We start from the raw sequence: 26024 nt of genomic DNA on the forward strand, positions 1-26024 counted from the left end.
TGTTCGTTCGTTTGTTCATCCTTCTTCTTCTTCATCATCTTCTTCTTCTTCTTCTTCTTCTTCTTCTTCTTCTTCTTCTTCTTCATTATTAGGCAGTAGTGTGGGTATGCTTTTCTGAACATTCAGCTGTAGTTGTCCTACGATTGCTATCCTTGGCTCAGCCGAATAGTGAATTCCTCTTTCCCCTTAAAAACAACCAGTCACCCCATTAGATAAGCTAATAAAGGACTTCCCTTTCTTCCCCTGAAATATTCTTCCTCCATGATTACTGGACTATCGGTTACATCGGCTTACAAACTTCCATTCTTCCCTCCAAGGTGAAACGGCAGGCCTTCTGTTGCTGATTCTCTGCTATTCGCTCTGTGTGTGCACATGCAAACACACACTCCTTGTCAGTTACAGCCTGAACTTGCCCAGGGTTCACAGAGAAGTGCATTATGTGTGAGTGAGCTTACAGCATCTCAGATGTCTTGTCTGTGGTCCAAAATGACTTTGTGTCTGGACATTTATGGTATGGGTTACTCGCCCGTTCTTTTTACAGTCAAGGGCACTGCTAAATGCAGACCTAGTTATTATTCCACTGCCCTGGTGTGTCTGCCAAATCGTCTCCCAAGAAACCCTCAGCATGGAGAAGTGTCACCTCACCCAGAATGCCTTTCTGATTACGCCTGGCTCGTTCTAGATGGGGCTTTTCCATGGAGGAGTTTTCTCTTCCAAGCAGGTGACTTGTCATATGGAAAGGGGGTAAGGTCAGTCCTGTATTTTTTTTTAAATAGATGTAACATTGTATGGCATGGTAAAAGTCGTACTGTGTGCTTCAACAGCCCATCTCTTTCCCCCTTGTCAGCAAAACTATAGGAATGTTAATCTGAGTTCTGACCAAATTCTGTTCTGTAAGAATCTTTTAATGAATTTCTGCCAACAGGAAATCCTAGAAAACCTGAATTGCTAATTTCAGAGGAACTGAAACTAAATGATTGGGGGGGGGGTGTTTTACTGGAAAAGTGTGTTTTTCCTAATGAAAGTAAACACTTTAGATATTATGTTTATTTTCTAAAGTGAAATGTGTAAAGATCTATATTCCCTTGTGTTTTTGTCTAAAATTTCAAATATGCATGGTTTAGCTGGGGTTATGAAAAAGGCAGAGGGAAAAAACTTTGGACGTATTTGAGAGTAGTCTGTTCTCCATTGTTGCTGAGGCAGCAAAAACAGTTAGCTGGACTTCCTTTTAAGCTGCAAATCTGATGCCCCTTGTTTCTTTCTGTAACCTCCATGCTAAAAGACTGATGTACATAGATACATAGTATATAGGGTCTTTTATTCCTCACTACCCTATTGAGAAAAAGATCATTATTGTAGATTCAAGTGGGGAATTGTGTTGGTCTGAAGCAGCAGAACAAATCCAGGGGCACCTTTAAGACCAACAAAGTTTTATCCAAGGGATGAACTTTCATGTGCACGCACACTTCCTCCGACACGAAAGCTCATACCCTGAATAAAACTTTGCTGGTCTTAAAAGTGCCACTGGACTCCGCATTAGGTCATTTTATAAGAAGGCAGCCGAGGCTGAGTTGAGATCTGAATCCAGCTCTCTCATGTCCAAGCACAACATTCTTTCTATGTTGCATCATCATGACCACTACTCATATTTCTCTCACACACAACTTCCTCCTCTCTTGCAGCCGGCTGTGCAGAACCATATCTATACCAAGGCCCCGTCTGCTTTAGCATATTCGCTTTACCTTGAACAGCATAGAATCCATTTGAGTTGGAAGTGTTCCCTTCCTTTGTAGTCTCTGGCAAATGCTGCTTCCCTTTCCCCCGAATCCCAACTGGAGTTGGTGCTCTTTCTCTTGGGTTGCCATCTGTTTTACTGAACCCTTTCCTGTTTCTTTAATAGCAGGTGGAACTCCCCCTCCCACAGTGCTGCGGTGCAAAGCTTCATCTGTGAAATCTTCTGAAGGGCTTCTGGCAGGAATACAGGAGCAGTAAGGAAACCCTGCATGGAAACTCTCATGCTCTTTAGCCCAAGTGCTGCACTGAAAAGACACCATGCTGCCATGCCAATAACACAGAGACGTGTCTATTCTGATGTTTCCATGCAGCTGGGCTCTGGGCCAGAACTGTGCCCAAGGAACGTCCCTGTGTCACGCGCTCAAAAATTACCTCAGGCTTCCCAGCTCAGGTAACATATAATTACTGATAAATATAGGTGCGTTGTCAAGGAGTGGTGTGTGTGTGTGTGTGTTTATTTCTCAAGCAGGATGTGAACGTTAGTCCCACATGTGGCAGCCAGCCGTATGCCGTTCCAGCCTGAGCTCCAAACTCTGTCAGTTTGGTGCCTTTCTTGCAAAACAAGGTCAGGTGAAGGTCAAAGTTGGAGCTGGCTGGCTGAGGGAACTTAATATGTTACTGTGAATGCGGGTATCAAAATGGCACCCAGGTCCCCCCCCCTTTTTTTTTTACAGAATCTACACAGTTTGTAAGTCAGAAGTACAAAACATTATCTATATGCTAGCGGCAGCATTCGACACAGTTGATCGTGGGTTGTTAACCCAGTGCCTAGCTGGCCCAGGGGTTCAATGACTGCAATCTTTCCTCTAAGGTTGGGGACAGAGGATGGCGCTAGGGGAGAGAACATCCCAGGGGCATTCCCTGATATATGAGGCCCCACAGTGATTCTCTCTCCAGTGTTGTTTAGCATCTACGTGCACTCCCTCACCCAACTAATCCAGAGAAGGTTATGTGTGCTTCGGACCGCTTTGGCCAAAAAATGTCTGAATCAGGGCTGCTTCAGACACAAATTGGCCAAATATAGTCCGAAGCAGCAAATGCCACAGATTTGTATGGCTGAATCGTGGCCATACAAGTAGTGATTCAAATGTATCCAAAGTAATTTGGCTATTAAAGTCAATGGCGCCATTATAGTCGATGGGAATTTCCCCATTTCTGACTTCTCTGAGGCTTGGGGTGGGGGTGGTGGTTTGAGTTAGAGACTCCAAACTTTCAGGGTAGCTTGATGAGCCTTCTCTGAACACCCCCCAGGTTTCAAGAGGATTGGATCAGGGCGTCCAATTCTAGGGGCACCCAAAGTCGGGGCCCCAAATCCAGGTCCATTGTACCCTATGGTGGAAATTCAGACTCTCTAGTCTAGTCTCACTCCATTGGGTACAATGAAGGCTGGATCGGGCAACCATTTCAGGTGCCCTGAGAATTGGACCCCCCCATCCTACCTCCATTATATCCAATGATGAGATTAAATAGACTCTCTGTTCTGATAATAAATTCTCACCATTGGAAGTAATGGCCCGTAATGTCCTATGGCAGTGGTTCTCAACTTTGGGGTCCCGACCCCAAGTGGGGTAGCCTGGCCCCTTCTGTGGGGCCGCCAGGTTGATGGCTGCAGCTCTGCCCCCAGCGGTAGCAGATGGTGGCAGGCAGTGGCAGCAGTAGCAGGTGGCAGCAGGTGATGGGAAGCGGGGGGTGGTGGCGGCGGCCAGCAGCGGCTTGGCAGCAGCGGAGCCATGGCAATGGCTGCCTCCATGCTGCTTCCAGATTGTTCTGCTCCTGCGCACCTGCCCCTGTGTGTCTGTGCGCGCCTGCACACGTGCACACTCGCATGCCCCTGTGTGCCTGCGCACGCTGCCCCTGCCCCTGCCCCTGCCGCAGTTGGGGTTGTAGCCATAAGCAGGTTGAGAATCACTGTCCTATGGTAAAGATCAGAATAGAGGGCCATTCCGCACCAGATAAAAAAAGTGAAATACTCACCTTATGCAGATGCCATATTTTTGTTGTTTTGCACAACATCGCAAACATCCAGCATCCCAGCAGCAAACTGGCAGCTACATTCTCCATTTTAAAATGATAGTTGGGGAATCCATAAAACTGAATTCCCCCAACTATGTAGCGCGAGCGGGAGGAGAGCAACCAGTAAGCCACATGTCAAAGAAATATGTGTAACCAAAGTGGGCAAAGTAGCACGATCCTCATCTCCAGCGCCCACCCTTGAGCCCACCTCCCTCTCCCTTCTACCCAGAATGGGGCTTTTTTCTTTTTTTCTTTTTGTAGCAAACTGCTAGGAGTAATAAATACATGTTGCTTTAGCCAGGCAGAGCAAAAAAAAAAAATTCCTCCCACCAGTTGACACACAAAGCAAAAAGATCGGGGGGCGGGAATTAGTTTTCTTGAGCTTCAAGGCTGGCGGCTGACATTAAAATAAGCACTATACATCTATGCTTATAAGCATAGGCATCCCAATGAAGAAATTTCACTTTAAAAATGCTTGCATTGCTGTCCCTTTAAAACAGGGGGAAAGGTGGCTGGCTGCCAGCCACGAGTGACAGGCGGGGGGAGAGTCACTTGTATAGCGCTCTTCCCCTCCGCCATTTCAGGCAGCTGTGCAGAGTGCCAGGAAATACCAAAAAGCAGCGGAAGAAAGCGGGAGAGCGAGAAGGTTGGAAATGGCAGGGGGCACGATTTTTTATAGTGTCATGCAATTTTGCTGGCATGACGCTATTTTCTTAGATGTGCGGAAAAACCCAGAGAGTTAATTTTTTCCTCATTGGATATAATGGAGTTAGGGAGGTGCATCCTCTTTGGGAGCCCCTAGAATTTTACCCCCTGGTCTAATCTTTTTGAAACTTGGGAGGGAGTAAAAGAAGAGGCTCCTGAAACTACCCTGAAAGTTTGGAGCCTCTAAATCAACCCCCCACTCCCCCAGGCTATGGGAAAGGCGGAAAACTTTAAAAATTCCCATTAAAGTCAATGGCACCATTGACTTTAATGTCCAAATCCAAATCAGCTGAATTGGACAGTTTAATGGTCTGAACTGGGTTCTTCCAAACCCAAAACAGTTTGAATTTTTTGGGGGGTGCACATGCCTAATGTCAGTCTCCAGGTGGAATCTAAGAAGCCCCTGGATTTACAGCTCATCTCTATAATATAGAGATCAATTCCCCAGGAGAAAATGAATAGTTTGATGTGTGGACTCTAAGGCATTGTGGCCCACTGAGGTCCCTATCTCCCCCAGATTCCATCCCCAGATCTCCCAAACTGTACCTGGCAGCGAAACCCCCCTCCCCCCACTAATGGCCAGGTGGGATCTGAGTACTCTAGTCTGAAAGTGGGTTGGGAAGTGCCTTCCACTCACAGCTGACTTATAGTGGACAAAAATAGTTTCCCAGGCAAGAAAAAGGTTGTTTGCTGTCGGTGTTGATATGTCATCACTTGAGGTGGTAACAGAGGAGGAGGCAGACTCAAATCCTGAGCTTCCTCGTTAGATAATGGCGAATTCCCTGGGGAGGGGGAGAAATTTTGTTTTTCAAGGATTTTCAAACCATATGAAAAAGGAAAATATTTGGATCTCTTCCCTAAAAGCCCGATTTTTGTGTGAAATTTGTAATTCTGCAGGACTTTAGGGAGGCTGTTGGGGCATTTTTCGTGGTTGCAGACACAGTCTCTGTGTCATACAGATGCTGAAGCTATAGGATCATCCTTCAAGGCTGGGAGTTAGCAATCCAATTTTGCCATCCCAGCAACAGTGGTGAATACCTCATTGGTTGCAGAGCTGCTACGAGGCTCTGTGTTCGGTTGCTGATGCTGTGATATAAATTAGCTCCATCATGGCCTGCTTTCTGTTCTCACCTAGGAGACGATTTAGTTGCTTAGTTACCACCAAGGGCTGCTTGGGGATATGTTCTGCTGTATCCAGGAGGTTTCTTTCATTGACCCTTGGGATGCTAGACTCCATGACTATATAGTAGGTAGGAAAACATGTTAAATAAAATCTGAAAGTGTTCTTTTTTTGTTCCCAGGAGGGAAAAAAATGCCCCAAATGAACAAGTGAATGAATCTGAGAACCGTGTATATCTTAGACCCCCTACCCCACCCCAGGACAGCACAGATCAGCTGTCCCCAACCCCCGGGCCGGGGGCCGGTACGGGTCCGTGGATCAGTCAGTACCCGGACGTGGCTCCTCCTTGTCCTCCTCCCGGGCTGCTGCCTCAGGGGCTGCCCTGCCACTCTGCCGCCAGCTCACCTTTGGTGCTCTCCAGCGGCCGCCATGGCTGGGGCTCCCCCTCAGCGTGGCACTGTGCAGCTGCTGCTTGCAGCACCCCCAGCAGGCGATGGGAAGTCAGGGGTGCCAGTGGGAAAGCAAGCAGAGCAGGGGCTCAGGTGGCAACAGAGACATCCCTTGGCAAAAGACTACCCCCCCTTCCAGGCCTCAGTAAAATTGTCAAGCGTTGACTGGTCCCTGGTGATAAAAAGGTTGGGGACCACTGGCATAGATGATTCTCGGGTTCATTCACTTGTTGATTTGCTAACATTACAGATGCCATCGGATGTCAGCAATGCTCTTGTATATTCATTGGATGAACAGGAAAGTTCCTGCACAAAGGAATAACTGTACTGGATATAAATCCCAACCTTAAACACCATAACACACAAAAATCAGTGGGAGAACATTTTAGCCTTTCAGGTTGTTCCATTGCTGACCTAAGATTACCAGTCCTCAAACAAAGAAACTTCAAGGGGAGATTACAATGCAAGATTGCTGAACGTGGGTTTATTTGCATGTTCAGGACAATGGACCCCCAGGGCTGAATTGGGATGTAGCATTCTCATCTCACTGTGCAGGCGTGTTAAGTGCCGTCAAGTCACTTCTGACTTAGGGCGAGCCTACAAATGAATGACCTCCTACTGTTAACAGCTTTGAAGAAGAGTTGGTTCTTATGTGCCGCTATTTCTCTACCCGAAGGAGTCTCAAAATGGCTTACAATCGCCTTCCCTGTCCTCTCCCCACAACAGGCACCCTGTGAGGTGAGTGAGGCTGAGAGAGCCCTGATATGACTGCTCACCAGATTAGAAGTCTGCACACTTAACCACTACACCAAACTGGCTCTCTGTATCAAACTGGCACCAAGCTTGCTCAGATCTTGCAAACTGAGTGCCATGGCTTCCTTTATAGAATCACAGAATCATAGAATTGGAAGGGGCCATACAGGCCATCTAGTCCAACCCCCTGCTCAACACAGGATCAGCCCAAAGCATCCAAAAGCATCCAAGAAAAGTGTGTATCCAACCTTTGCTTGAAGACTGCCAGTGAGGGGGAGCTCACCACCCCCATAGGCAGCCTATTCCACTGCTGAACTACTCTGACTGTGAAATTTCCCCCCCTGATATCTAGCCTATACTGCGCGTCCTCTCCTCTGCAGCCAACGGAAACAGCATCCTGCCCTCCTCCAAGTGACAGCCTTTCAAATACTTAAAGAGGGCTATCATGTTCCCTCCCAAACTCCTTTTCTCCAGGCTGAACATTCTCAAGTCCCTTAACCTATTTTCATAGGGCTTGATCCCTTGGCTCCAGATTATCCTCGTCGCTCTCCTCTGTACCCTTTCAATTTTGTCTATGTCCTTCTTGAAGTGAGGCCTCCAGAACTGCATACAGTACTCCAGGTGTGGTCTGACTAGTGCTGTATACAATGGGACTATGACATCTTGTGATTTTAATGTGATGCCCCTGTTGATACAGCCCAAAATGGCATTTGTCTTTTTTACTGCTGTATCACACTGCCTGCTCATGTTTAGTTTACAATCCACAAGTACCCCAAGGTCTCATTCACACACATTGTTACCTAGAAGCGTATCCCCCATCCAGTTGGTATGCTTTTTATTTTTCTGACCCAGATGCAGAACTTTACACTTATCTTTATTAAATAGCATCTTATTCTCATTTGCCCATTTTTCCATTGTGTTCAGATCTCGTTGAACTCTGTCTCTATCTTCTGGAGTATTTGCCAGTCCTCCCAATTTGGTGTCATCTGCAAACTTGATGAGTAGTCCCTCCACCCCCTCATCTAGATCATTAATAAATACTGGACTGAGCCCTGAGGCACCCCGCTACTCACCTCCCTCCAGTCTGATGAAACACCATTGACAACAACTCTTTGAGTGCAGTTCTCTAACCAATTCCCTATCCACCTAACTATCTGAAAACTCAGATTGCAGTCCTTCAATTTATCCATCAGAACATCATGAGGAACTTTATCAAAAGCTTTACTAAAATCCAAGTAAACGACATCCACCGAATTTCCACAATCCAGCAAACCTGTTACTTGGTCAAAAAAGGAAACCAGGTTGGTCTGACAGGACCTGTTGGAGACAAATCCATGCTGACTTCCTTGGATCACCAAATTGTCCTCCAGATGTTTGCAGTTCACTCCCTTTAATATCTGCTCCATTATCTTCCCCACAACAGAGGTCAGACTCACTGGTCTGTAATTTCCCGGGTCATCCTTCCTCCCTTTTTTGAAGATCAGTCAGTCTGTCACATGGTGGGTTTTTCTCTTTTCCTGCCGCCTTCAACTTTTCCTTGCATGATTGTCTTTTCCAGTGTCTTTTTATGATGGTAGCCTCTTTTTTGATTTAGTCCACCTATGTCATTAAGCATAGTTCTGTTTGTAGTTGTCCTCAGCTCTTCCCCAGTAGCTGATGGCATGCCCTCCAAACCTGGGCTTCTTACTTTCTTCATTGTTCTCTAGCATTTCCCCCTCCGCTCTAGTCAAGCTGGTCACAATGCACATTGTACCTCTGCATCCTGAGTTCCTTCCTTGCAACGCCCCTCCCACTTTCTGGCTGGAATGGAAGGACTTGTCCGGCAAAGGCAGTCTTATCCCGCAAAGGCAGTGTTGACTTTTGAGAGCTGACACCCTGAAAATCATGTTCTCAAAGGTGCTCTTTTCTAGCTGTTCTACCGCCAACTAACATGGCTGCCTTCTGAAGCTGTTCTCTGTCCTGTTATTCTTCCCTAAATTCAGAAGTTGATTTGAAAATGGGCATTCACATATACATTTTACAATTCTGCAATAAGATAATTGAATTACAGAACAAAATTTGAGTCCAGTAGCAATTTTACCATGTTACCATGATCTTTTCAGCACTGGCCTGGTGGAACACTCAACCTCAGGGATTCCAACCACAGAGGCCTTTCCCTTCCTGCCTTAAGAAACTCAGCCTCAAGCTAAGGAACCTGCCACTTCCAGTGCTCCTCCTTCCGAGCATGAGTGAGTTCTCTCGTGGTTTCTACACCTGCACACCTATTGCTGTCTTAAACTGCCTCCTGTCTCTCTCTCCAGTTCTCCTTGAGCCTGCCTATTAACATGGGTGATGATGCCACTTCTTGTGACATGTCAGTTTGGGGGAGTGTGGCCATCTGACATCACTTCTGGAGTTCCTTGAAGCCTGAAAAATTATTCCAGGAGCTTCTTACTGGTCAAAAGGTTGAAAAAGGGTGCTCTACCCAATGAGATTAGGGCCTGGAGGGACCTTAATCAGTTCTACAGGGCCTGTGAAACAGCTGTTCTGCCTGGCCTGTGGTTGAAATAACATCGGGATGCTGGCCTCCCCGCTTGAAAGTCCACCCCAAACAATTTCTCTAAGAACTTATAAGACTGCACCCAGCTCTGCAACTATCTAAACTCCTTCTAAAGAGGAGGTGGCCTGTAGGTTGAATAAATGGAGCTAATTTTAATTTTAATTATGAATTTTAAAGCCTATTTAATAATTGCTGTATATTACAGCTTTTTTTTTTAAGCCATCCTGAACCTCTGGGGAAAGCTCATAACTTGAACAAACATGTGGGGGTGCTGTTGCCCTGAAAGGAAGAGGCTGAGAGCTCTGAATGTTGAGAGGGTGGCAACTGGTGGGAGAAAAATAACCGTGCCTATTGACGGAGGGGCTGAGGGAAGCAGCAGAAAGGCAGTTCTCTTGACTGCTGTTACTCCTAAGTTATTTTAAAAATATAATTACTTACTGTATTGTTTGTGATTAATAAAGTTACACGTATCTAACGTGAGTGTCTATGACTGTTGATGTCCTCAGTTCACAGCCAGCCCTTTCCCCATCGTGGAACAGAAAGTGGTGCATGTGAGCCTCTCAGACCATCTCCTCTCCGGCTGGCCTGGTGCTGAAGCCCTCTTGCTGTGCCGCTGCTGCCTCTGCCGCCCTCTTCCATGGCTGGTCCTGCACCCTTTCCAGAATCAGTTTGTTGCAGATTATGACCGTCTACGCACTGGGAACTTCACTGCCCCAGCTCCTGTGCAGGAGCAAAAATCGGGGGGGGGGGGGATGAGGCGCACTGGGCCAAATGCTCCCCCATGTGGGCGCAGGAAGAGGTGGGGCAACCTGCCACAACTAAAACTCCAGCCTGCAGCCCAGCATAAAACCTCCAGTGCATAAACGGTCTATGTGTTGTTTCCATGCAGATTACGTGTTTCCGTTATGTGTTTCCACATAATCTGTGACAATCTGATTCTCTGAAAGTTTATGCTTTCGAAAACGTAATTTGGGATCAGTAGTGACTTCAGAGGCAGAAGAAATGCAGGCTCATAAATCTCTGATAGCTGTGTGGAAGGAGGAATTTTGGTCCAGTCAGATTTTTATATGCTCCTCTGCATTTGTCAGTCATCCCTCACCTGTCGAGCTTTGAAAGACATAGGAGCCCCATCCTTTATTGTGTCGGGCTGCTTTTTGCAGGGCTTCGGCAAGTCATGCGTGCTCCTTTGAACTGTAGAGAAAGCACTGAAAAAAAAGCCGAGTTTGCCCAACAGGGGGAGCCAATGCTTTGAAGAGAGGCCTTTAACCTTCCCTGTGTTTGTATTCAGCTGTGTTCTCAACAGTTGGCAAGCAAGGAAAACAAATAGGTTGGAGAGGGAAGCCAATGCTATTGGATCACGTGTCTGTAGCACACCTATTTTTCAGAGTCTTGTTTATTGCAGGGTAGTCTTGATCTGCTATCCCAGTCAGCTGTTATTTGCTGGGGTGGATTCAGACCTGCCTATTCATGTGAAGATAATCTCATGAAAAGGGAGTTTTTTTTTCTTAATGAGAACCATTGTGTTTTGTGAAGTCTGTGGGTTCGATAGGCACAGACTCTGAAGTTTTTTGAAAACACAGCTCTTTATTGAAGTAAACACCAGCTAACACCAACAATTCCGAACAAGGAACAAGGGGAAAACCATGAACTTATGTACACCTGAGTCAGCCCACCAAGAGTTCGGATTGGCCTTTAACTAGATGCTCTGATTGGTCCATAAAGTCTATGACTGGCTAATCTTTCATGCCTTGATTTTCATAGTGGTTTACATTATCACTAATCTGTCCACAAACATAACACTTTTAGTGTGTGTGTGAGAGAGATCTGTTTTACGAACAACCTCAGTTGACAAGTTGTGAATGTGTCAATTGGCCAAGGTGTCATGACTATAGTCATACAGTGGGTTTCTGCACCTCATTGTGAAGTAGAAGAAGAAGAGTTGGTTCTTATGTGCTGCTTTTCTCTACCCGAAGGAGTCTCAAAGTGGCCTGCAGTTGCCTTCCCTTTCCTCCCATCACAACAGACACCCTGTGGGGTGGGTGAGGCTGAGCGAGCGCTGATATCACTGCTCAGTCAGAACAGTTTTATCAGTGCCGTGGCAAGCCCAAGGTCACCGAGCTGGTTGCACGTGGGGGAGTGCAGAATTGAACCTGGCATGCCAGATTAGAAGTCCGCACTCTTAACTACCACACCAAACAGGATATCTCCAAATTTGTATTGCAAAAACAAAACACAAACATCTATGGTGTGACTTTTTATTAGGGCTATACCAACAGCTAGAAGAAGAATTGTTTTTTTAATACCCTGCTTTTCTCTAACTGAAGGAGTCCTAAAGCATCTTACAAACATCTTTCCCTTCCTCTCCCCACAACAGACACCCTGCAATGTAGTTGGGGATAAGAGAGCTCTAAGAGAACTGTGACTAGCCCAAGGTCACCCAGTTGGCTACATGTGGAGGAGGAGTGAGGTAATCAAACCTGGTTTGCCAGATTAGAGGCTGCCACTCTATAACACACTGGATCATTCATATTGGCTTAATGGGATGTTATATATGAGGTGAATATGTCTAATTTTATATCCTGGTCTGTGACAGTATGTCTGTCTGTCTGTCTAAATAAATATATTCATTGATGTTATTTACTTTTGTGCCATGAAGAGCAGCAGTGACATTAATCCTCTGTTAAAGAGACATAACTTTCTCCTCCAGGTCTGTTGATAATTCTGCTTTTTAATATTTTAGATTAATTATAATAATGTTATAAATACATATCAAAGTTATGCTTTTTCAGAGCAAAGGATTCTGCAGAATCCACAAAGGTGGATCATCCTCGCAGAAGATTCCCTAAGATTCTGGCCATGCCTCTGGGGCTATAGCCAGGTTTGTATCCTTCACCCATTTTTTTACCAGCATTTTCACAAGTAAGTGTGGATTCCCCCCCCCCCCAGCATTTGAGTAAAAAATGTTGCCAGTGGTAGAAGTCAAGTTGCTGAGTGCTAGGGTCCCCTGGAAGTAGTTCAGCCTAGGTGATCAGATAAAGGACTATTTGAAAACATGATTGACATGACAGTTTTATATAAGCTGGCTTAAGCTAAAGGGGCCATCTGTTTCAGTCCTGCAGATACCCCAAGGTAGAAGGTGCATGGGTATCCTGTTCACATTCATGCTCTATGCTGTGCAATGCCAAACAGGTACCCCAGTTTATTCCCAGCTTCCAAATTATATACCTGACAGACAAATGAGCTCCCCAGGTTTGACTGTAGGAGAGGATAGTTTGATACTCCCTGTGGGGCATATCATAAGATAGCCGTGGCAAGGCTGCGTGATCTCAAACAAGTGCCAAGAATCGGTTTCAATTACCCTCTGCCAAAGAATTAGGGAGAAAAGTTGTGACCCAAGTTGGCTCCTAACCTCATAGAACTTCTCAAATCCTTCAACCAGGAGAGACTTGCTAAAATTTTACTTTCATTCAATAGCTCCACCTGACCTGGAAGCCTTCCCAATCCTTACTCTGACAACCAGGTGCCGGCTCCAGTCACATTTTTCACACTGTTTAACTCCTTGGCACAGAGTGATTGAAACCCATCCCTTGGCACATGTTTGAAATCTAGCATTCACACCCTGCCTTGCCATGGCTATTTATAATGCGGAATGCCCAGGAGCCATGGCTGCCAGGAGCCATGAGACAAGTGTGGAGGCCTTCATATCATTGGACTCCGTCCCTCACAACAAATCCTTCTCTCTGGTGTCTCAACAGCTTTAAATGCCCCTATTTCAAACCTCACTAATGTGTAATCTAGTTGCCTAAAAAAAGAGAATCAGAGTCCAGTAGCACCTTTAAGACCAACAAAGATTTATTCAAGGCGTGAGCTTTCGAGTGCAAGCACCCTTCGTCAGACTATGATCTTCTTACATGACAGGGAAAAGAGAGCAGCTTTGTGGATGGCCTAGCTAAAGCTACAGGAGCAGAGATACCACATTCCAGTCAGCTGAGGGCAGTCTTTCCCTCCCTTTGGGAGATTTGGGCACTGCCCATTGTTGTGTGTATGGCTTGATAAGGGGGAGGGGAGGAAGAAATGAGAAACCGTGTAGTTTCTAGAGTTTTCTTGCACTCTGTATGCAAGGTGTCATTGTTTGAAATGGACAATGCTCAGCCACAAAACTATTCCTTTCCACAGATATAAGGCCCAGCCAATGACATCCTTTGAGGAATCTCAGGGTTTCCCAAATTCTGCTAACTCAGGTGGGCTTGGATTCAGACTTGGCACACTATTTTGGAAAGAGAACACACTGGATTACAGCTGTTACCACCCCTGTGCATGGTTTGGCACATTGCCTGGCAGAGGAAAGCAATACTATGATGGATTTGTATGTCAGACCCAAAAATAATAACCTGCTGATTGCATCACCTTTGAACATGAGATGCTTCTGTCATGCCCCCCTTAGTAGGTCACCTTCAGTCCTGGGGCTAAGAGCCAAAGGGTCCAACTGTATCTTGGGATCGAAAGCCTGGGAGCTTTTAGGCTAGGCCACTTCAGGCTGAATGATTGGCGCACAGCAACATTCTGAGGAGAAGGTGAAACAAAACTTCACATCAACAGGAAATGTGGCAATTTCCCCCTAAATTCAGAAGTGGATTAGAAAATGGGCATTCTCATATACATTTTGCAATGTAATTTTCTTCCCAGATTCATTTCAACTTCAGGTAGGATTCTGAAGCTTTGAGCAAGTCACAATATTTCTACCCTTTGCAAAGGGCTCAAATATTGTACAAAGCTTTGCATGATGGAAACAGAAACGTCAGAGTTTGGCTGAAAACCAAGCACTGTAGGGATCCACAAACTTAAATAAATGTAATACTTATTCGGAATATTTCTGTATTACCTCTCTTGGAAAAAATATTCAAGGTGGCTCAAAGCTGTAAACAACATAAAACACAACCAACCAAAAAGCAATGAACAAGCCAGACCAGCAACAATACAATTATTTATTTTATTTTATTTATTGCATTTATATTCTACCCTCCCATAAAGGCTCAGGGTGGTTCACACAGAACATACATCAAACTCAGAATATATAATAATCACAATTAGTAAAAGCTAGAAATAATAGAAGTGAAAGAGCAGTACAGAAAATCTAAAATGATATGCAGCCATAGAAATTATTAATAAAACAATAAAAGAATAATATGGTAAACAACTAAAGGTAGTCAAGAAAAATGTAAGAAGTTAAGTTAAAAGCCTGGGGGCAGTATAATACATCTTAACCCGGCATGTAAAAGTTAAAAGGGCTGGCACTAAGCAAGCTACCTGGGTGAGAGAACTTCATAAATGACAAATAGCAAAGGAACTCCCAAATCAGCCAGTCTAACCAGAATGGTACCATGGCTGATAGTACTGAAAGATGAGAGGCCTAACTGAATCAGCGACAATACGCTTTCCCTGTCACTCTCTTGGGGTCAAAATGTCAATCTATCAAAAATGTCAAAAATACCAAGGGACCTGAATTCATATTAACTGGACCTGAATTCAAATTAACTTATGTCTATATAAAACAGCCTGACGTGTTGAGTACTTTGTATAACAATGGAGTGTTGGACGTTGGCCAATAGTTATTAAGTTGCCTGGACCCAAGCACACATGCTTTACAGGAGTTTTATTTTCTCTTCTGCAGAATTCCAAGGAACTATAATTCTTCTGTTGTATGTATCAGTGTGTATGTGGGGGTGATGCTATAGAATAGATCTCCAATACAAATTTCCCAACTTCCTTATTAGAGATGCTTGAAAACCTGCAATTTTAGACGACATCGTTTTCACCCGTTATGAACTGGGAGTTGATTTTTGGATGGACTGCTGGTCACTGATCTGTTCACTGATGTTGAAGAGGTGGCTCCATCTGTTCCTTTCTAACAGTAAAATACAGCCTTTTTTGCACGCACTTTCTCATGCAGCCCAATGATGTCCAGGCCCGCCCCGCCCCCCGCTGTTTCATTGCTGTGTTGAGTAGGCAGTCGTCAAGCAGACAAATCGTATACATCAGTCATAATTAAATTGTCTAAACAGATCCTAGAGGTTGGTGTTCATCTAAGTCAGGGGTAGTCAACCTGTGGTCCTTCAGATGTTCATGGACTACAATTACCATGAATATCTGGAGGACCACAGGTTGACTACCCTTGATCTAAGTAAACCTCAATGATATTAACAGCTCCGGATCTCTTTGGGTTGGCCGTGTTTTTGCACACGTATAGCTTGCCAAAGCCCAATGCAAGCATGTTCAGCCGGTGTTCAGCTAACTGAATGAGAACCAGCAACCAGCCCATGTCTGATAGACACAGTCCAACACATTTGCTACAGCATTGTTGCTGTCAAGTCACAGCAGATTTATGACAACCCCTATAGGGGTTCAGAGCAAGAGATATTCAGAGGTGGTTTGCCATCCCCTGGTTCCCTGTTGTGACCTTGATATTTCTTGATGATCTTCCATCCAAATAATAACCAGGGCCAACCCTGGCTTCCAACCCTTAGCTTCCAAGCCGTGATGGGATCTTGCTAGCCTGGGTTGTCCAGGTCAGGGCTATGCCATCCCAAATCCGCAGGGTGCTGTGGGTGAAGTCATGCTAGTTCAAGACATTTTAAACGGATATTGTTTTGTGGCGTACATATGCCCTTAAAGTAATGATGCATAAGTGGGCACTCACCTATATTAAGGTGACCAGATTTTAACATTGGTAAAGCGGGACACCATTGACCGGGGGGGGGGGGTTCTTGATTTTAAAATTGGTCTATATGGAGCAACAAAATGTTTCATAGAATGCATAGAATGCAAAAATAGTATTGTAATATATATATATTTAATTTCAACATAAGTACGATTTGCCAGGTGCCCCCAGATGTCCCTCCAAAAGTGGGACAATCTGGTCACCTTAACCTATATATAATCTACATGTACAATTCCGTATCATCCTTACAGGGTACAATAAGAAAAGAGGTAATTCAGAAAAGGAGTCTCTGATTTATATGTTAACTAAACAAGGGTAGGGGATCTTTTTGACCTGACAAACTGTCTTGCCTGTTTGTCCAGCGGCCAGCCAATCACCTTCCTTCCCCCCCGACCACCCCTCCTCCTTCCACTTCCCTCCAAGGCTAGGAGGCTTCAGATCCCTGCCATGTGAGAGCTACCCCTGCCGGTGAGTTCCCTGCCTGGGGGCCTCCAGCCCCTGGGCCTCGGGCCTCCCTAGGAGACTTCTCACCCCTAGATGACTGAGCCACCCAATTGCAGACTCAGCTAGGGACACGCTGCCCTAACAGCTGGGGGAGGCCATTTGGAGAACAGCTGCCTTCCCAGGTCCTGGAGGGAGGGCTAGGCCGTCCGCAGAGTTCTTCCACCCCCCCTCCCCCGTCTAGCGCCCATTGAATTCCTCAATGCAATAGGCTGGGTCCCTAGTGCTGAAATAAAAATTCAGTTAATCTTTCAGGTGTCACAAGGCTTCAGTTAAAAACTATGCATGATGTCCCCACCCCTCTAGTCTGTCCAGGCAAACATCGATTGTGTGTTCTGTGCTGTGTGCCTACACCTGCATGAGCCAGATTTGAATTGGGGCTATGAAGTACGGAGAGGGGGCTTCCGTTGACACTCATGCTGGTTCCTTAACCTAAAATAGCCCCTTGAGGCACCATTTATGCTGTTGGGGCCTCTCATGCAGTAGCGGGGTTAATCTATCATAGTAAAAGAAAACAGAAGCCGAATGGCAGCTTAAAGACTTAGACCAGTTCTTCTTGCCTGAGCGTTCAATGAGTCAGAGGAAAAAGCTTCTCCTGTCCCTTTCTACGTCGCATGATCTTTTAGGATCACAGAAGCAGGCGGTGCCTTTCTCCTGTTTGAAATAGCAAATGTCCCTAAGATTCTTTGGGGAGAGGAACTCACTTAAAACTTTAAAGCCATTTAAACTACTTGAAAGTCTTTATCCCTGTTTTATTTAATGTTTTTATTGTGGAGATTTTGCTTCAGTTTGGCACCCAACCTGAAATTACTTCTTTTTGAGCACCCTCATAATGGTACCCCCAAATCCTCCACTTTCCAACTTTCCTACTAGTTTGCTCTAATCATTCCCAAACTTCATTCAATATTGTCTTTTTGGGAAGCTGGCAATCAAAGCACCTAGAGAGGAAAATGGGATTTTTGAAGGTCCTTCCCATATTGACATTAATTTCCTTGCTTCATCTCCTCAGGGCCACTATTTCCCCCTGGATTTGGGGGACTTATTAAAAGCAGTGACTTGCAGAGTGATCACTGCAGCACTAGAACATTATGACAGTCTACTGTCATAACATTTCCTCTGAATTTTGGTATTTTGCAAAGTAAATCTCTAGTCCTGTTTATTGCCAAGATATGCCTTTCTTTTATTTCTCCACAACAAAAAGGGCTAGATATATATATGCCGTTTAACTGAAAGCTGAGAATGCAGACACATCAGTAGATTGGTATGTCATAATGCTGCAGCATAGGAGTAAGTACTGATTTTTTGAAAGCCAGGAAAAACATCCCTCTTTGCTGTAGTGGGAAATTGTGGTCGACTGGAACGCGAAAAACTCCGGTATGAATGCTCTGTTGTCAGTGAAAATGCCTCTGCATTCACATCAAAATGTAAATGGAAGGTCAGAGCTCTGTGGATGCAGCCATGATAAAAAAGAGATGCAACATAATTTGCAAAAAGCAATGTCAGTTAAATGCAATTGCAAGGGTGATATGGGCTAATAAAGAAGAGGCAACGTTTTAACACACATAAGATGTCATTTTCTTTTGGCGTAATTCATTTTGGAGCCCTACATTTGGCCATTCTTCCAATAGTGACTTGGGAAAAATAATTATTAGCGTCATTGTTGGTGTCCAGGAAATGTACATGTGACCAATAATCCTCACCAGTATAGAACAAGCAACCGTTGGTACTTTCCCGAGCATTAAGAGGGACCAATAGCCTGGAGGCAATAGAGTTAAGCTTTAACCCATCATAACAGATCTTTGAAACACAGAGTTTAGGTTTTAACTCTTTGCTCCAGCTGCGGCTGCCGTGGGAGGCCAGCAGCAGAGCAAGGAGACTGCATCAATTTAAGTCATGGAGCAAAGAAGCCAGCTAGGGCTTCTCAACCAAGGTTACGAAGCAATGTCATATTTGTGCCTGCTGATAAATTTAGCCTTGACCGGCTTATAAATTAATATAAGCTGCAGCTGTGGAAGGGAGAAAGTCTTGGAGGCCTGTTTCTCCAGAGTGTAAGAAGAGGAAGACGTGCCCTTTTCCTGGAACACGCTGTCCTGATGAAAACTGCTACTCTCAGCTGCTTCTAGACTATCGCCAAAAAAGTCTGGGGTTACAGGGCCAGTGCAAGGAGACCGGATCAACTGCTCACCTAAAGGAGGTTGATCCAACCTCCTGCTCCCCTGCAGAGCATCTTGCCAGGGACGAGACCACATGGGATTGTTATGAGTGGTGGCTGTCTTCTCATTGGTTGCCTCTACACCACGTTGGATTTTGTGCTTTCATCGTGCTATGGAAATGGTTGCAACTGGATTGCCTTGTCTGCACAGGAAAATCTGATTGCTGATGATCTCAATGCCCCATGACAGTGCAATATCCAGTGATGTGTGGATGCAGCAGTGAGATCACCACTATTTGTGTCAGATGATCTACACGGAAAGGTTGGCATGGTGCCATGTGAAATTAATGTGAAACTGAGGTTTTTATTAGGGTCGTAAAGCGGAGGAAGGCATTTCTTGCTGAGTGTAGGCTTGAGTAAGGACCAAGGATATCTATGTGCATGTGTGTCTGTGATGTGCCATCAAGTCACTTCCAGCTTATGGCAACCCTAGGAATTGACAACCTCCAAAGCATCCTGTCATTAACAGCTTTGCTCAGGTCTTGCAAACTAAGGGCCGTGGTTTCTTTGGCCCATTCCGCACACATTGGATAATGCAGTTTCAATGTGCTTTTGTAGCTGGGTTTTCCTGTGCAGAACAGGAAAATCTACTTCTAAAATGCATTGAAAGTGCATTATTCTAGTGTATGCAGGATTTATTTATTTATTTGGAATAATGGACCCTTGACTGAGTCAATCTATCTCATGTTGGGTCTTTCTCTTTTCCTGCTGCCTTCTACTTTTCCTGCTGCCTTATTGTGTTTCCTAGTGAATTGTGTCTTCACATAAATTGACCAAAGTACACTCATTTAGTTATTTTAGCTGTCAGGGAGAGTTCAGGCTTAATCCATGACAGATCAGTTGTCCAGCAGGAGATTAGTTTTCACCAAGCGGAAGTACATCAACACTATAGCAAATCTTGCATGGGAGCAACTGTGAATTAAGGTTGCCCACTTAAACAAAGAGGCAAAAACAACCTTCTCTTTCTGTGTTTTTGCTTAAATTTGGCTGGATTGTGCCTTTGGTCTGTGGACACTCTTCTAAGATATCACATTGTACTTTAAGGTAGTGATCCCCAACCTGTGGGCTGCGGACCACATGTGGTCCTTTGACTCATTGGAGGTGGGCCGCGAATTTCGCCTTCTCCCCCCCCCGGCCCTTTACTTCATCCCCCCCTGGCCCTTTACAACACACTTTGGGTGTCATTGTCTCCCATCACTCCCAGATGGGACTATCTCGTTGCAGAGAAACAAGCTCAGGGTTCCCATTGATTTGTCATTGTCATGAGTTAAAATTTCCATGAAATTTCCTTATGTTCATTGTTGTGGCATGTCTGTATCTTATTTTGAAGGGATGTTTAAACATTACCATAATGATCAGAGAGTGTTAGGGCAGTGATTGAGAGTAGAGGAGTAAACTACCCCCCCCACCGGGCCTCAGTAAAAGGCGTTGAGTGGTCCCCGGTGAGTGGTCCCCAGCGTTGAGTGGTCCCTGGTGATAAAAAGGTTGGAGACCACTGCTTTAAGGCATGTTCTCAAAATTCCAATCAATCAGTCACTCAAACAATCAATAAACCTTTAATGGCATGAAAGATAAAAATGGGTAACAGTAGATCAGGGGGGAAAGCACATAATAAGGTAACTGAAATTAGATAATCATAATAGTTATTTAATATATCTAAAAGGATAGGTGAAAATTATCTGTTGGTGGCAGAGGGCTTTACATAGGAAACTGGCTACATCTTCTGAAATCAGTGAACCTGTACTTCATCAGTATAGACCGATCTTCTGCTCAACCATGGCTTAACGTAACATTCATGGGCAACTGAACGGTCAGGGCAGTGAAGCAGTATATGCACTGTTGTTTTGGGTTGGCTGCTCTGGCAGTAATCTCAAGATGACATAAAACAGATTCATTTCCCTCTGATGTGCTTTCTAACCACTGTTTATCATGCCCACAAATGACTGTGCTCAGGATCCTAAATATCAATACCTAAGACACATCAGAAAGCTCATTAATAAGTACTCAAGAATCCGGCCTCAATCCATTCCATTATGTGCATTATGACCATTTCACATATTATGCTTCTCCTACGTCATCATTCTCTCTTGCCTATGTGGGATGCTGGCCCATACTACCTTGCAGGAAAACTTCAGTGCATCCCCATTAAAAAAAAAAAAACTGGCCACATCATGCATCTCCAGTGACTGTTTTAAAAGCAGTTCATCCTAAGTACCACAAGTGGAACTGAGCTCACAAGGAAGGAACCGTCTCATCATCTTCCAGCTGTAGATCTTGGGGGTTCATTACTCCTAAAGTACAATGTGGATCACTATATGGGTGTGCGTGTGTGTTTGTCTGTAGTGGGACGGAGAAATTGTCCAAGATCTCACATAAGTAGAAGTGTGCTTGAGAGAAATGAAAGAACTCAACCACCAGCCTCCAAATTAATCCAGGCTTGAGATTTATTGAACAGAAAGAAAAGGGTTTTGTTTATGAACTTCTGGAAGGAGTTCCATGGCCTTGCTTGTACAATGAGAAGAACTATATTAGATCTTCTTCATTAAAATGATCATACACATGCTTCCAAGAAGTTGTGAGGGAAGTTCATTGTTGTTTATGTGATATACGAAAGCTTCGATGCCATTGTACCAAAGGCTTCCTTACACTGCATCAGACCATTGGTGTCTCTAAGTCTGTACTGGGATGTACTGGGGTTTCTCTCAAGGAGATCAGCAACAGTTTTTCAGCAGCTCAGAGATTTCTCAGGCCAGCTCTGCATACAAAGCAGAGCTATATCCTCTCCCGAGAAAAGCTGCTATTCTTCAGTGGAGCAAAGGATGAAGTCTGCAGTACAGAAATAAATAACTGTGGCTTTTGGGGGGGAACCTACTGGCTCCCAGGCTCTGTATCAGGGTCAAATGTGGTAACTTCATGAGAGGAGATCATACCCCTTACTTATCCTAAAGAGTCCTATAGGGAAAAATAGTCTTGAAAGGAAGATCTATTTGCTCCAGCTTCAGATCCCAATATTCCCACAGTTGGATATGTGTCCTTCTAGCAATGGATTCTTGTTTACTACTTCCCTAGCTGGCACATAGAAGGGAACGAGTGGCAGAATTCGCTTTCCAATCAGACAATGGACATTCAGTATGTACAGTGCTGCTAAACTTTTTTTTTTTTTGAGGAAGAGGGGTTCTCCCAAGGAGATCTGATTTCCAAATGCTTTTTTAAAATTATTAAAGCAATAGCTGGGACACGAATGGGGCTCTCTTCCATGAATCTGCCTAATACTGTTCTGAAGCCCCCATGTTCATAGACGTCCCTGTATCCACCAGCAGTGAACTTGAGCTTCCACTTGAGCATGAAGCTCACTGGATGGCCTTATTGACCCACCTCTCTCTCTCAGCCTCATTTAAATCACAGAGTTGCTGCAAGGATAAAATCTGATGGAGGAGGAAACAATATAGTCCCATAAATAACAGCAATAGCAATAGCAATAGCAATACTGAGCTCCACAGAGGAAGAAGAGGTGGTTTTTATACTCTACTTTTCACTACCCAAAGGAGGACTGTGATTAGCCCAAGATCACCCAGCTGGCTGCATGTAGAAGGGCAGGAAATCAAACCTGGCTTTCCAGATTAGATGCTGCTGCTCTCAACCATGACATCAAGCATGGAATTCACATGTAATAAAATAAAACATTAGGTGATGGCAACTCTGGATTCCTGTTGGAACATGCTCTCTAGGAGCGCAAGTTTTCCCGTCTTAGCTATTTATAATAATATTTGTCCCAAGCAATTTACACTGTTCATACACATTTTAGAATAGATGACAGTTCTGATGTCAGCCCCAAAACATGACCAGGAACCTATGTAACGTCATCTTTACTGGTGGTGGAAAAGTGACTTCAAGTTGCAGCCAACTTATGATGACCCCTTATGGGGTTTCAAGGAAAGAGACAAACAGAAGTGATTTTCCATTACCTCTCCTTGTGTAGCAATCCTGGACTCCCCTGGTGGTCGCCCATTCAAGGATTAACCAGTGATGACCTTGCTTAGCTTCTGAGATCTGACAAGATCATGCTAGCCTGGACCATTAGAGCATTACCTTTATTAGAACCAACTAACATCTCACGGAGCAAAGAGCAAACTTTCAAGGTCCACTAAACCTCTTCATCTGCAGTGAAACAAAATCAATTTGGATTCTCCTAACCTCGATCTGGCAACCCTATCTCTTTCACCCCAATGGTGGCCAAGGGTGGATAGGTGTTGACTGGCAACCCTACTGAGAGTGCAGTTCTAAGCATTTATACCCTCTTAACCCATGCCACAGTCCTGGTTCAATTCATCTCCCCTCACTATTCTATTTACAATGAAAAAACACTGGGGAATTCTGAATCTCCCAGCACCTCAGCTCTCTGGAGCCTCAGAGCTCTTTTGTTAACTGAAGCATTTGTTCTGTTGATTTATATTATCTAGATTTGTTTGATAATGTTTTTATATTTCTTAGATATTTAAGTTTTAAAATTTACCAATAGTTTTGTTTTATAAGTTGCTTTTTTTTTTTTTAGTAGATAATAGAAAAGAAACCCAGGATGACATCTGTAAACTGCCAATGTCTGGACTCAGAGCCTCAAATATGAGCCTTTCCCACAAGGCGGCTGGGAAGTGTTGTGCTAAGTCATCAGGTGTGGTGCGGAAAGTGCTGACATGTGGTGGGCTTTCTTCTCGAGAGGAGCGCGGATCAGAGATGCCGGACTTGGAATCCTGTCTGAGAATCTCAGACCTGCCGCACACGCACATGTGCACGCATGCACCAGAAGCACACCCTGCTCTCCAACAAAGGAAGCCCTAGTCTGGCCCAGCCAGCTGGGGGCGGGTTGCATAACAAGGCGAACACACAAAAGGGGGCCGATGAATCGGGAACTCAGGCAGCAGCCTTGCAAGGAGGCCCTTGTCTTCGGGGTGACCAAGGATTTCCTAAACCCACACAGGCAAAAACGTGCGGCATCCATGCCTGGAAAAAGAACAGCCTGGGATTCCATCCCTGCCTTTACGTCAGATTCCCTTTTACCATTGTACAGCTTTGGAAATTAGCGATCAATACCAAACAGAAAGCCCGTTGTTCCATGGAGGGCGGGTGGCCAGCTGTTTATCTCAGGCCCTGTCAATGCTCCCCTTGTTAGCACAGCGACTGCCCTTCCCCCACCCCCACCCTCAGCCGAAAGAGCCGCTTGCAGCAGTGCAAAAGATGAAGGGCGGCATGCTGCTGCTGCTGCTGCTGCTGCTGGGGAATATTTCCGCTAGAGAATATGGCCCTAACAAGCAAACAGGGCAATGATGGTGAGCTTATTGGCAGCTGGCAATCTGATTGGAGGAGAGAGGCTCGGGGGATTGGGTGCTGGGCAGCAGGGTGGGTAGAGACCCTGGCTCAGCAAAGAATTCCTCCAGCCTTTGCCATCTGTTAGCCTTATGTAACCTCCCTGTACAAGAACTGTATCCTTCCCATGTCACAGGGATGTAATTCTCTACCACCTCCAGTCCCCAAACCAGGCGGCAGAGAGAGGGTTGGCAGCATCTCTTTGCTGTCTGAAGCAGAGTGAAGTCATTCCGATGTTCCTTCTATGTTACCAGTGTTTGTTTATCCTGGGGGTGACCAGAGGCACAAAGTGTGGACCTGGGCTAGAGTCCTGGCTTCTTATCTCATGGCCCACACAGTCTGTGGCTGGCCTGGTGTCACCCAGCACTGTGGATCTAGGACAGGGGTCCCCACAGCACAGTGCCCATGGCTCCATGATGCCCATGGACTCCTTTCCTGGTACCCACCAAGTGTTTTTAGAAAATGGGTGGAGCCAGATGGGGCTTTTCTCCAACATCTTCCAAAAACACCCATTTTCTTCAGGGGAGGTGATCTCTCTTACCTGGAGACTAGTTGTAATTCCAGGAGCTCTGCAGCTCCCACCTGAAGACTGGCCACCCTATGCAGAGGAGGAGAGATGGTGGTATTATGGATGCCAGTCTTTAGGTGGGACTTGGGGACCCCCCCTAGAATTACAGCTCACCTCCAGACTACAGGGATCAGTTCCCCAAAGAAAATGGATATGTTGAACTCTGGTATTGCACCACACTAAGATCCCCTGAGTGCCTCCTCCTCCTCCAACCGGCTTACCTGTCTGCCCAGCAGCCAACCAATCACCTTCCATTCCCCCCAACCCCCCCTCCTTCCACTTCCCTCCAAGTCTAGGAGGCTGAAGATCCCTGCTGTGTGAGAGCTGCCCCTGCCCGCGAGTTCCCTGCCTGGGGTCCTCCAGGGACTGGATCTGATGGCATCAGACTGCCCATCAGGTAAGCTCCTTTCACCAGCCCTGAAGGGATGGCTGCACATCTTCAGGTTGGCTGCACAGTCCTCTGATCCCTGACCACATTCGTAGAACATAAAACCTGAAACCCATCCAAGCTACTGCAAAAGTCTGACACCTTCCTCCGCTCATGCAACAGAAAAGAGGATGAACCGGCTTCATCATTCTGAATTAAAAACCAGCCTACATTAAAACTTCCTGTGCCTAGAAAACCCACTGAGCAGGGAATGGTTTGAGATAAGATCTTTTTTTTTTTTACTGTACACAAAGAAAATTTATCTTCACATATTGAAGAGAGTCAATGGAGTATAGTGGTTAGAATGATGGACTACAATCTAGAAGGCCCAGGTTTAAATCCCTGGTTTGCCATGGAAGCTCACTTTGGGTGACCTTGGGCCAGTCATACACTCTCAAGCTAACCCACCTCACACGCTTGTTGTGAGGTTAAAATGCAGGGAAGGAGAATGACAGATCCCAACCGTGGAGAAATGTGTGATGGGAAAGTTAATACAATTTGGGTCTGGGATTCCCACCTGTGCTCTGTAATGTATGAAAAGAAAATTTCTATTTGTGAATTTCTCCCCTCTCTCTTTAATTTTTCTAGCATTCAAAACTGGAATGCCCTATCCCTGGTTGGACATGGTACAGCCCATTCTGCCATCTCATTCTAGACCTTTTCAGAGATTAAGAATTCCACATGCATAAAGACTAAATGCAAGGAAGTGTTTACATATTATAGGGAGAAGGCTTATCTACAAATTTTCCTGCACATACCACATAGCAGGAGACCCAGCAGGCATTATTTCCATGCTGTGTATATATTAGGTTAAATAACATCCTAATTTCCTTTGAAGAACTTTTAGAAAGGTAGGTGAAAGCT

General features: G+C 45.1%; 1 long non-coding RNA gene across 1 annotated transcript; it reads left to right on the forward strand.

The window, feature by feature from the left end:
- Positions 1-451: 451 nt before the first annotated feature.
- Positions 452-25608, forward strand: LOC143831344 (uncharacterized). Its single transcript, XR_013228840.1, has 5 exons — positions 452-749; positions 1901-2185; positions 8937-9062; positions 12163-12251; positions 23357-25608. It is a non-coding gene; the product is annotated as an uncharacterized LOC143831344 (long non-coding RNA).
- Positions 25609-26024: the final 416 nt, after the last annotated feature.

The sequence above is a fragment of the Paroedura picta genome, chromosome 3 (assembly GCF_049243985.1).
Source record: "Paroedura picta isolate Pp20150507F chromosome 3, Ppicta_v3.0, whole genome shotgun sequence".
Classification (NCBI taxonomy): Eukaryota; Metazoa; Chordata; class Lepidosauria; order Squamata; family Gekkonidae; genus Paroedura; species Paroedura picta.